The following is a 13067-nucleotide window of genomic DNA, read 5'->3' as shown; positions in this document are numbered from 1 at the left end:
CCGATTTCTCTCCTCTCTCAATCATTTAAACATGGACACACCAAACAGTTGCCAATTTATCCACAGACAATAAATTCTTATTTTCTGATTGCATCAAGTATGTAGAGGTCTGTATAGACCATAAAAAAGTATCTTTTGTTGATTTTATCTTCCCTGGGTGGCCAAGGATCTGGTCACAGAGGAGAGACTCGAGTGTTGACTGAATGAACAACACTAGTTGTGACAGTAATCAGGAAGGGTGTGTGGAAACTGTGTGTGTGTGAGAGCACGTTTGTGTGTATGTGTGTACATACACGTGTGCACCATTTACACTACATTCAGAGGCCAGAGGGACTCCAGAAACTGTTGTGTGTAAACCTTAGCTGGTGCCTAAATCCCCTCCCCTCCATCCACTCACCATGTGCTTGGGATAGAGCAAAACCTAGCCAGAGCCCCGGGTCGGTCAGTCCTGGGTGTGCAGGATGGGCGAGGCCCCAGGACGGCAGGGATCACTGTAGGAAACGGGTGCTGTGAATCACTGGGCGGACACTGGAGCTTGCTCAGAACTGCCCAAGATGCCCAGGGTGGGAGCAGGCCCATGGGTCTTTGAAGACAGTGGTCACTAAGAAACGCAGGTGCCCCTGCTCAGGCCTGGGCTACCCTTCTGTGACTGGTGTCTGTGGCCTGGGGGGACTGCTCTGGTTCAGCACCTCTCCAACGTCACGAGGAAACAGGGGCACAGACGTGTGGCCCAGAGTGCCCAATGTGGTCGGCCCAGCATGAGAGTGAAAACTCGATTTCCCACTCACTCCCAGGAGATGCTGGATGCTGGCCTTCTGGCCCTAGGAGAGACATTGAGGACCACTACTGTGCTGAGATTTGTTGATGAATTGTGTGTGCGTGTGCGCGCGCGCGTGTGTGTGTGTGTGTGTGTGTGAGCCACGCAGACCCAGACAGCTGCAGCGGTGGAGACACTACTACAGAATTACCTGGTTTTAAACCCTTGGCTCTTCTGTGATTGCGGAGTCCATGTCTGACCTCCCCCTAGAGCCCCGGGGCCATGTGCTCAGCCGCCCAAAGGATGTCCGATACACCTCGTTCACAAAACCAGACCTGTCCGCCTGCCTCTCCCGAATTCATTACCTAGGTCCTTGTTCTTTCCTGAACTTGCTGTCTCTTCTCAGGACATGGATGTTCATATAATTAGAAATCCCAACGCCATCCTCAAGGTCGACCTCTCTTCCTAGGTTTTAATTCTGGAATTTAAGCTCCTGATGGGAGGTGCCTGGCCCGTGCTGCTCATGACTATGCGCCCACCACTCAGAATGATGTGGCACTTAGTGGGGAGCCATCGAGTGTTGAGAGCACCAGCAAGTGACGATTTCCCTGAAACCTCTAACGCGTGCTTTGGCCCAAACCTTTGTCTGTCACTGGAACGCTGCAGAGGTCTCCTGATCCTCTCCCCATCTGCAATGTCATCCCAACTCCAATCCGCCCGCCCGCCTTCTCTTTCCAAAGATCAGACTTGTAGCTTTGCAACCCTGTTCATAAACTTCTGATGCTAATTCTCACCCCAGAATGTATTCACGTAAGATCCAGAAAAGCCCTTCCCATTTTGGCCTGTGTCTTCCCACTCACACGAGGACCTCAGTCCCTCCGGGCCTCCAGTCTCGGCCTTCCAGCTCAGGACAGGCTGAGCTACCCCCTTTTTCCTCCCAACACGCCTGCCTTTCACCACCAGCAAGCACCCTCCAGTGGTCAAGCCCCAGTCACCACGTCACATCCACTGGAACACATTCTCCACACAGTTCCTAACACATACCCCAAGGACAAGCACCGCTCCCCTGCAAGACTGCACACACGAGGTGGCTCTACTCTGACAATCGTGCATGTTTTATTGTAATTATTTTCTTACAGGAGTTCCCTATTCACTAGGGAACCTGGTGTCTGGGACACAGAGGTGGCTTTCTGGGCTCTGGTGGTTGCTAGTGTCTGACCCAGCCAGTGCTGGGCAGAGAGATGGGCCCTCGAAATGTTTGCTGAACTGGCCTCAGTTTAATTTAGTGAGCATCAATCAGAGAGCGAGGAATAAACAAACAGCCTCATTCTCTGAAGTCCTCACCTCCAAGGCCAAACTCAAAACTAAAGTAATTACTTGGGTAGATAATTCACGAAAGGAGGAGAAGCATTTGCATTTGAATGAGCTGGTGAGGATTTTCTGCTTATTGATGTTTCTGGAATTTTGCAGATAATGGCTTCAATTCTTTGATTCTTTCATGGTATAGAGAGTAGGCCAGAAAGTTAATCTATCCACCCCTCTCCCATCTGAAAACAGGCAACTTTCAACCAGTTCTGCTGAACAGAAAACATCAATAGAAACCAAGTTTTCAGAGTGTCAAGATACAGAGGCTGAAGGGCCCATGATGCTCAGATTCAGCGCTCTCAAGAGCTCCTGAAATCAGGAGGCCTGTTGCTCTCCAGTATTTAAACAACTCACATCTGGCCTCCATTTATTCATGCCCTTAGATTCTCAAGATTGGGGCACCAAGAAGGGGAAGGGGCCACCATGCAGAAAATGGTATTTGCATACAGCCTGCAGGGGACCTGGGGCTGAGGCCCACCAGGACCAGCTCAGGAGGCTGTGTGCCTCTCTGAGTGAAGTCCCTCTGTGGGACGCCTGAGCGAGGGAGGACACCTCCAGCTCCGAAACTAGACAACCTGACTTTTACTGCAGAAGCACACACGGGGGACGACATGCCCCCCATGGACACACATGAGGCCACACACACCACGTGGACACAGGGGAACACGCGCCCGCACACAGATCCCCAGCACCTGCCTCGCCCAGCGGATTTGCGGGCGCTGCTTTAATTAACTCCATGCAGCCCGATGCAGCGGCCTAATCCCGCGCTGACGTCACCTGGGAACGCAGAGGGGACCACGACGACCCCGCCGCGACCCGGCCGCGCCTCCGCCTGCGCGGGCTGCGCTCGGCGGGAATTAGGGAAAGAGAAATGTTAGTACACTTTTAATTGGAAACCGAGCTCTTCTTTCAGCGCGCTGTTTACTCAGGAGCGGGCACTGCAGCTCAGGGAGGCTCTAATTGAAGTGACGGCTTTGGAGATTACGGGGAACATATGGCCCTACCGCCGGGCCCTTTATCTGCATTTTCTCATAAAACTGCCGTCCGTGTGTGTCTGCGTGGGCCCCTCGCTCCCGAGGCCTTTGAAGAGGAGCGGGATGCGCGGGCGGCGGGCGGCCAAGTCGCTGCGCCCTGCTGCACCTGAGCGCCGCGCACCTGCGCACCAGCGCACGGACCCTGCCTGCCGGCCGCAGGCTGTGCTTACCAGAAAGCAAGCAGGCGCGGGGGAAATTCCAGCCGCTAGCAGTCAGTGGCTGGAGGGGTTGCCAAGGTAACGGAGGTTCTGCTGGCCCTCGCCTGCATGGAAGCCCAGGCAGGCGCACCAGGCGAGTGGGCACACAGGTGTCCTGGGCAGAATGACATTCCTTTGTCCCTGCCATCAAACAATCAAACATCTAGCCATACACCCTCGCAAGTTCCACCATCCATGGCCACCCTATGAGTCCCCCCACAGCTGGCATGTTCTAACTCTATCTGCTCACAGCAGACAAAATACAGGACACACAGTTAAATCTGAATTTTTGACAAACAACAATAATTATGTTGCAGTGAGCATACTTATTGGAAAACATCATTCATTGCTTATCCAACATTCAAATTATCTGCTCATCCTGGGTTTTCCTTGCCACTCTCACAACTCCAGCTACTCTGGCTCACTCTAAGGAAGCCCTGCCCCGTCTCCTAACTCCAGACTCACTCTGCCTCAGCACCAAAGCTCTGCAAGGAGGAGCCACATCCATGTCCCTGAGCTGCAGTGCCTCTGGCAGTGGTTCTTAGCCTTGGCTGCACCTGAGGCTCACATAGGGAGCTTTACAGAACCCCCCAATCCCAGGCTGCATCCTAGTTACATTACTAATGTCCATTTTCAGGAATCCAATGTATTTTTAAATATGTAAGAGCAAGTCTTATAGGAACAGCTTAAAGGGTAGCCCACAATCTTTTGCCTGCCTGTTTATTTGGTTGTTGGTGGTCTCTACTAGAATACTACACTTTTAGGAACAGAGCTATCTCACTCCAGCATCTACAACAGAACTTTACACAGTCTGTGCTCAGAAACAGTTGCTTACTCATTGAGCCCTGTGTATGCAAGTGTTCAGCAAATTCCAAAACGGAACAGGTGCAGAGCTGCCTCCGCCAATGTTTTCCTACCCCCACTGATCCTCATAAGGAATGCTACTTGGACTCTGTACCTAGAACACCATCGGAGTCCATGGCTTCTATCTGTCTTGTGTACACATGCACACAGGACTCCCATCCCAGGTCTGATCAGGAAAGAACCTCAGAGAGCACACTGCTGCTTTCTGTGTGTAAAGTGGACTCGGAGCACTAAGATCCCAAGTGGTGTTAGCTACCCTGTCATCCGTGTCCACTTAAATCACCAAATGCCACAGTACTCGGAGGAAGCCACAACCTGTCTTGCCACCAATTCCTAGTAAACTGGGCTTTGGGGTTTTCTGTGGTCACAGACACCAGGCCCGGGGGAATATTAGAGGTGATTCTTCTATTTGCTCAGTGAACTGTCTAAAGTATCTCAAGATCCATCTTGAAATCCGCTGGTTGGAAATCTAAATGTGGGTGGGCTTGGCTGGAATGTCAGGGCAAGAAGACCAACATCTTCCCTACAGGTCACCCCGACTCTCATGCATGAGAGTGAGAGGTGAGTCCCTGGCCACTTGCAAAGTTGGGTAAGGAGAGTTCTAAGTCGTGAGCTACAGTCCTAATGCTCGCCAGGCACACTGCAGATCCTGCCAGCGTGCCCACAGAGGACCCAACACAAAGGTGGCAGACAGTGCGTTCTTCTTGCCTGTCACTTGCCATGACGCCAAGAAGAACGCACTTGCGTCCCTGTCTCCTGAGAGGAGGTCTGTGGCAGAGGCGGACCTTGGGGACAGCATGTAGATTTTTATACATACCAACTCGCTCCACCTCAGACCTGTGTTCATTTGATTAATGAGGCTGCGGTTTGCACAGCTGACACCACTCATCTGAAAAAAAAAAAGGTCCCTTGGTTTTTCCTGCTACCATCAAATAAGCCACAGGAGCAGAACCAGAAGTTGGCTGAACTGCAAAAACAGGACAAGACGCCCACAGTGGTCCTGGCGTGTGCTTTAAAGGGCTGGCCCATCTCACACCACGTGGCACTGGGCTACTCCCAAGCCTCCACCGCCTACGGGAGGTGCCTGAGGAGCACACTGCTGGTGCTGAACTTGAAGGAGGCCAGGGGGGTGGAGCAGGGCGTGCATTGTGACTGACCAGAGGGGCCGGAACCTGGTTCAGATCACCTCCTTCTTCAGCTGGGGTCTCTCAGGTAAGTAGTCCTACTGCCACAGCCAGCCAGGGAGAGCTGTGGGTGCGAGGTGAGCACAGCTGTGAGGTCCCCTGCCACACCCAGAGCCCCCCTGACGGCTGGGCATCTCAGTGCAGGCTTGATGGTTAGCTCTGGAGCTGGGCGGCCTGGGTGGAAGGCTGGCTCTGACTTCTTCCTCATCTGTAGAACAGGAATGATCACAACCCTGCTTCCTCATCCCGACGTGAATGCTGAGTGAGCTCACTCGTGGAAAGTGCCTAAGGTGAGGCTCTGTGCAGAGAAAGCACTCCAGGGAGTGGACGTCATCACAGTTGGCCTCAGTATGTAGCCTTCGCAGCCCTGAGCTGCCCACCTGGCCAGCTTGCTCTCGTGCAGTTAGTGCAGGAGGAATGATAGCTCATGGACAGCACACTATGACATTCACGTGCCACCAAGCAATTGCTTTTAAACTATGGTTTCTATCTCTCATTTTAATCAAAACTATTAAGTGCAAATGCACTTCCAAAATTAAGTTACAGTCAATGGAAAAGAGGTAATTTATTGTCTAAACCTGTAGACTGCCTGTCACTTTTTAAGCTCCAAAGATAACTACCCAGCTCACAGTCACCGCCTTCTGCCTCAGTATCATGTATCCTGTTTGGGTAATTGGTAGAATTAAGTTCTTACTCTGGCTTATCCCTGACTCGGGTATCCTGTGTCTTTACCTCTCCATCTATTTTATGAAGACAAAACAAATACCCTAGAAGACAAAGGCTTGGTACAGAGGAGTGCTGAGCCTTGGACAAAGGGCAACGAATAATCCTGGTGTCAATTTTATGGCTGTGACACTAACAAGAGACAAAACTATTGATTCTGCAAAGAACCAGAAAGGGTCAGCAACGTCACTGCCTCTCGCCTGCTCTCCAGAGGTGCCATGTTAATAAATCAGAAGGTGTCCAGAACGCCTTCCTGCTGGCCCAACGTGCGCGTGTGCTCGACATCTGGATAATAAAACAGCACTGCATAGATACCGCAGCTACCACGCACTTACTGTGCGCACAGCATGCTACCGAATCCTCAGGGCCACAGATGGCATCCTCATCTCATTCTTCACCCTCATCCAGGATAGAAGACTAAATACACCTGTGGTCCTGAAGTTTCAGGGGTTTTACCAGTTCCAAACCTGGGGATCGCAGTCCGTAACTGCTGTCTGAAGCAGTATCTTAAACTTCACTCCTCCATCATCAGGAGCTTATGAAATTAAAACAGTGACCAGGATGAGAATTAAACATGAATAATGGCAGATGTGGGATGGGAGTGTGGGGCAAGCAGTTAGTCAGAAAGTGCCGGAGCTTATTTCATAGACACAGACGAAAGCGTCGCCAGGTCCTGGTGATGTGCCTTGTGCTAAGCTGCAGCTGGCATTTTCTGAGGAGTGCTGCTGGGGTCTTCTGAACGGGCTGCTTTAGAAGGAAATATGACTTCCTATTTTCTTCATCAGTACACTCTTCATCAGAGTCTTCTCACCTACTCAAACTCTAAAAGAAAGAGCTCACCCATTAGCTTCCCAGGGAAGAACGGCAAGACGGATCCCTGTGGGCACAGAGCTGCCTGCTGTTCTCCTGGTGTCAGGGGCTGGGCTGGGTGCTTCCTCGGGTGTGCTGCTCAGGATTCACTACCTGCCTTACTTTTTCTACAACTAAGAGACAGCATTTAGCACAGAGCCCGACACAGCCTGGCTGACTGTAAGAAATCGGTGCTGAACTGAAGGCTGGTACAGCACTGTCTGGAAGGACACAGATGGGGGACGTGTAGGACTGCAGGAGGGCAGACCTCTCAGAACAGACGGACTCTGGCCGAGCAGTGCCTTCGCTCACAGGGAACTGTCAGGTTCGTCCTTGCTGGACTCGAAGACCCATGCTGCAGGAGAGGAGTCTCATCCACTCCAAAAGGGATCCTCAGAGACACTGGACACAGCCAATCAGACCAGGGGCAAGACAGGTCCACCCTAGGACAGCTCTGTGCCGTGAAGTTTTGTTCAGAAATCAGACAGCACCTGGGCACTCAGAGGCACTCAAATCATGACCACAGTGACTCTCTATTTCCTAGTCTATCAAAGAACCACAGTTAAGCTTGGTAAATCCTTCCCATTCTTGCCTGGAATCCTAATTAAGTGCCAGAGATGACTTCAAGACGACTCCTCCTGGTTTTCTGCACTGATTGTCCCAGATGCCACACCAGCTAGAATGTTCAAAAACTGGAGCTCAACATCTGAGATGCAGAGCCCCAGGCTGTGAATCCCCCATCCCCTGTTCATGCACCCTGCTACCCTTCTTCTGTGGGCACAACCCTGAGAGGCCTCGGGTCAGCCACCTAGGGGCATCTAAGACAGAAGAGCACGGAGAGAAGAGGTGTATGTGAAACGATGGGTCTTTGAGCCTCAAGCCACCCAGAGGTGCAGGAGGCCCTGCAGCAGAACAGGACAACGGAAACTGCCACTCGCTGGCACCAGCCAAGCTCTGGTTTGCACGGCCTCTTGTCCTTCACACAGCTACCCACACAGGAGGTATTTCCAGCCTCTTCCCTCCAATGAGATGTGGAGTGCGGGAGAGGGGACGTGGCTTGCCTGGGGCTGTGTAGCTTGTGTGTGGGATGCCAGACTCGCCTTCAGACCTGTCGTCTTCACGTCCCAAGACCCCGGCACGGCAGTGCAGAGAAGGAGACCTCCCACGCCCCGCCTCCGGCTTCTACACCTCGTGTTGTGCAATCCATGACCAAGAGCTGACAAGGTGAGTCCCAGGAGCCGTCAGGCATTCCCAGGCCTCTCAAGCCAAGTTACTGGAAAACAAGAAGAGCCTCAACACAGACCGAAAGAACAGGGAACAGCAGGAACCTAAGCTCCGGGGCAGGGGAGGAAACCACGTCGCAGGCCTAGATGCCAGTGCTGTTGAGTACGGCTGAGAAGAGGAGAACCAGGCAGCTGAGCAGCAAGGAGACCGCGGGGCCTTCAGGAGCAGCAGACCCCATGCCCAGGGAAACCCCAACGTGTACGAGCAGTCTCCTTCTGGCTCTAATAAGAGCAAGGTCTCAAAGCCAGAGGCGGTAAGGACTTTAAAAGGTCACACAAACAGGACACCGTTCCTTGGTCCACACAAGACACACACATTGTGCAGTGCCCGCTGCACACCAGCCCCACGCTGAGGCCAGAGAGCCACACCCCACGTCTGCGGCACCAGCCACTGCAGAGTGAGCCCTCACTCCCACTGGCACTGGGAAGACCCTCCATAAAAGTCAGGGCGCTGGGAAGAGCCCACATGCCAAAGAGCAAGTCTCAGGAACACCCTAAAAGTCACGCTGTCTTCCGCAAGGGAGACTTCCAAGCAGGCAATCCCACACAACATGCTGACGCACCAGGAACCCCAAGGTGAGGAGTGCAAAACGGGGTAAGAGGAAAAAGCCCAGCTGGGGATGGGAGAGGACAGGGAGTTCTGAGGAGCGGTTCCCAGAGTACAAAAGGAACTCAAAAGTCACCTAAAACCAAACCCAATGGGGTACGGCTCCCGGGCGGGATGAAGACACCAGTAGAAAAGCTCACAAAGTTGAATAGTGCTATTGCTGTCCTCCTCCTCCTCCTTCTCCTCCTCCTCCTCCTCCTCATCATCATCCTCCTCCTCCTCCTCTGGCTGTGTGCTGGAGAATGAGTGGGGTGCGGGAGGGACCCCACACGTCAGGATCCGAGTGTATGCAAACTGGAGAAGGAGGCTCAGGAAGAGCACTTTGGTTTGTCCCTGTGTTTGGACCCCATGAATGAAACACCCACACAGAGGCCAGAGGAGCCCCTGGTGTAGTGTGGGCTGGATCACCTCCCAGGCACCCACCAACCCACCACAAGAGCCTGGGGTTCTCCCTGGTCCACACTGCCCAGGGAGCCAAAGAAAACTGTCCACTGCTGGCCACTAATTCCATCTGTCTGCTTGGGCAGCTGCTCCCAGGCCACTGGCAAAGCAGGACAGGACAGGAGGGGCCAGGCCTCGTCAGACAAGTACACCTGGCACTTAGAACCTCCCGCACAGAGCCCCGTGTGGCTGTGAAACCAGGAACCCTGGACAGAGGCTGCCCAGGCACCGCTGACACAGTCCTCCAGCAATGTCCATTGAAGCGCAGGACCAGCAAATGCACTCCCCACACCGCAGGCCAGCCTGCACCCTCTGACACACTCTGCGACCACCATCTGCCACTTCACCCTCAGCCCTGCCTGCAGCCTCGGCTGTGGCTCCTGGGTCTCCATGGGCCTTGCTTTTATGAAGCTAATTAGACGGCGTTTGCTCGTTAGTTGTCATTAACAAGCCAATCTCTCTCTACAGGACTCTCAGGTGATCGGAGACCTCCTAAATGCATCATTCAAATCCAGCCCAAATGTTCTGAATGTGCTCTGACCAAGGCACAGCAAGCCAGCAAACTGATTACATGTCAGGGACGCTAGAATTCTATTAGGGACTGTATGTCTCTTTGGGATCCTACAGACTCTGCTATCAACTACAGCCCCCCAGGGAATTCCATTAGAACAGCCCCTGGTTTATACAATTACTTGAATTTAGGGACCTGTCAATGAGATGCCACCTTGCCAACCTGCCCTGCTCTGTTAGCTCGTCAGGGTCCTTCTGAACGTCGGGTGTGCCACGCAGCACCCCCTGCCAGGACTGTGTCACCCGCACATGGGATAAGCCTGCCTCCTGTGTCCTTGATGCTTCACTCAGCAAACGCTTATGGTACTGCTCCCTGGAGCACCCCACTCACAGAACCTGGGACGCTGCATTGTCCTGGACAAATCCTCACACTGTTGGCTTTCTGTTCGGCCCTCATAGGAGGCAGGTGTCTTAAAGGTGTGATTCACCTCCTCAGGTATTTATGGATTGCTTGAGCTTCTCCCGACACCATGCCAGCTCTGTAAGGGAACAAGGAGCCACCGGATTGCTCTCTGGCGGTCATGGCCGAGGCGATCTTTGGCATACAAGGCATTGGCAATGCAAGCCAAGCAGCGTTTATATAATTGACAAAATTCTGGTTGAGACGCTAATGTCACCTTATCCAAAGCTGCACCAACAGTCCAAGATTTTAGTGCTGAAAAGGACAACAGGCTCTGCCAGAGCCACCTCGCTCCTACCCGCAGAGCTGGTGCCCGCCCGAGGCAGGTGTGTCTCTTGAGCAACTGGCTCCTGGGACCTGTTAAGCCAAATGAGACTCCCAGGTTCCCCGTGTGAGGTCAGAACTGCCTCCTGGTGCCCATCCATCTGTAGTGCGAGGACCTGAAGGTTTTGTTCAATGGCTGAATGAATGAATTCTAATGTTCCCCAAAGTGAGGAAACACCATGGGGTGCCCTGACCACTGAAGCTGACATCTGTGCCCCACTTGGTCTTTACTTTCTGCCTAAGCCCCTGCGATTTCTTCATCAGGAAGGTGAGACCTCCCCACCTGGCCCACTCTCGTCATCAGGCCAGGGTTCCACACATGCATACAGCAAACACTCGAGCTGTGTCTCCTAGGCCAGCGTGTGAATGTGGCAGGCTCCGAGGGACAGAGAGGGATAAACACACAGCTTCGAACGCGGCCAGGAAAGGGCCGTGCAGCTCCCCGGCTGCGGATGTCATGATTCTACCCACATTTCCGGGCCGCTCTGCCTCTGCCCTGCTCCAGGCGGTCACAGTGCAGCGCCCCCTGTGAGGTCAGCTAAACCTGCCAACCTTTAGAATGCGGCCCACTGAACAGCCAGCCACCAAGCCCCACAGCCCCAGGTCTGCGGATGGCCTGGCCGCAGGGCTTATGTCCCTAGAAGGAGGACTGTGGCCCTCTGGGTGTGCACGTCCCCCTTAGGTCACACTGGCCTCTGACCACCATGGCCCCAAAGCCTTTGGGAATCTGAAGATTTCACATCACCCTGGGGAGAAGGCCTCAGTGGGTGGGTACAGCAAGACAGGTGACAGGGCAGCGGGTGAGCCCACCTGGTCCAAGCAGACCCCATGCAGCTCAGTTTGCAATGGCCCTGTCGCCCCAGGAGACATGGACTGTGTCTGGGAGATGTTTCCCTCCAACTGAGACAGACCCAGAACACTTGGGACCATCGAGCTCAGCAGGAGCTCTCTGGTTCCAGCAAGTCAGGCTGCAGGTGGGGTGGACAAGAAGAGCCCACTGGGAGGTAAAGCAAGCCCACAGCAGCTTCTGGGAGCAACGCCCACCCCCACCAGCCGGTGCCCGACACTGGAGAACGCCAGGCTTTGCCCACACAGCCTCCCTCACTCCTCGACAGAAAGCCTGCTGTTGGGGGGCAGGGGGTCACCACCATGTCACCACCCTGGAGTGGCACTGAGAGTTCAGGAAGCTTCCCAAGGTCAGATGGAAGTGCCCGCTGGGGTGCCGCTGGCCAGCGTCTGGCTCTCGACCCCAGCACCACGCTTAGGCTGCTCAGGCTTATTCCTTCTTTAGGAAACAGTGTGTCTAGTGAGGTCCCAGGGTCCGGCCTGGCTGATCCCTGGACATACAGTGGCAAGTCAGGCCCAGGAGGACCCTTGTGAGGCTTGGCTCCAGCAGGAGTGACGAGCGGGCAACACGACGGCAGTGCCTGGCCCACGTGGCGGCCGCTCGCCTGCTGGGCGTGGAGGCTGTCCTGGGAGGCGGGCTCTGGAGGAAGACCAGAGAGGACGCTGAAGATCTGGTGGGAGTGGGGGCATGACCGGAGCTGCAGGACAGGTGCGAGGGCACAGGGTCCCAGGGAGGCCAGAATCAGGCGGTGAGGACACAGGAACTGGCACGCAGGCTGGGGTTGGGACTGGCCTGGGATGGCACAGCAAGACCTGGCGAGGTCCCGGGAATATCACCTCGCAGGCTCTGGAGGGAGTCACTGTCCCGAGGGGCGGCACCCTGAGCACATGCTGTGCCCGGCCAGTTTCCACTTGAGGTCCGCCTCTGGCCCCTGCTCTACATTCTGCCCTGCCCACCTCCTCAACTTCCCTGCCCCGGAGGCACGGGGGCCAGGGCAGGGCCCGTGATGCGGGAGAAATGCACCCTGGCCGAGGTGAGCCTCCAGCCCCCCACCGACAGCTGAGGACACAGGCTCAGAGCAGGCCTGCGACTGTCCCCTTGCACGTCCAGCTCCAGAGCGTCACGTACAGGGACTCTGAAGCCCAGCTAGGGTCCACGCTGTGGGGCGCACACCTCTCCTGCTGCACCTCCCCTCCTTCAAGTGCCATCTGTAGCCTGCTTTGGCCATGGGAACTTGGTAGACATGACAGGGGGCTGGGCACGCGGCCCACACTACTGCCACACAGAGCAGGACCTGAACCTGGTCTACACCTGGCACTAAGCTAAGAGCAGCAGACTCTGCCAACGGAAGTTCCTCAGCCCAGAGCAGCTGCTCCAGTTAACCCAGAGACTTGGGGATGCACGGTCCAGGGCGAGGACCACGCGCCCTGGGATCTGGGAGTTACTTGTTACACAGCATGTTCCAGGCATTAGCTGCCGGGTAAGAGATGACTCCAAGCTTACCAGGAAAGTTCCTGGGCCACACAGAAGTGCGGCCAGGAGCAGGGCTGTCTGGGGGCCTCCGGGAGGAAGCACTGAGCTCGCCCTGCTGCCCCACTCCACCCCCCACTGCAGCCCCTTCC

At 54.6% G+C, this 13067-nt stretch overlaps 1 protein-coding gene across 3 annotated transcripts in view; it reads right to left on the bottom strand.

Annotated features, from left to right (window-relative positions):
• The window catches only part of LMX1A (LIM homeobox transcription factor 1 alpha), a 128544-nt gene that overhangs the window by 27479 nt on the left and 87998 nt on the right, over positions 1-13067 (bottom strand). The window lies entirely within an intron of this gene.

The sequence above is a fragment of the Spermophilus citellus genome (genome assembly GCF_964194105.1).
Source record: "Spermophilus citellus genome assembly, chromosome: 6".
Classification (NCBI taxonomy): domain Eukaryota; kingdom Metazoa; phylum Chordata; class Mammalia; order Rodentia; family Sciuridae; genus Spermophilus; species Spermophilus citellus.
The sequence above is the reverse complement of the archived record's forward strand: the minus strand, read 5'-3'. Positions and strand labels throughout refer to the sequence as shown.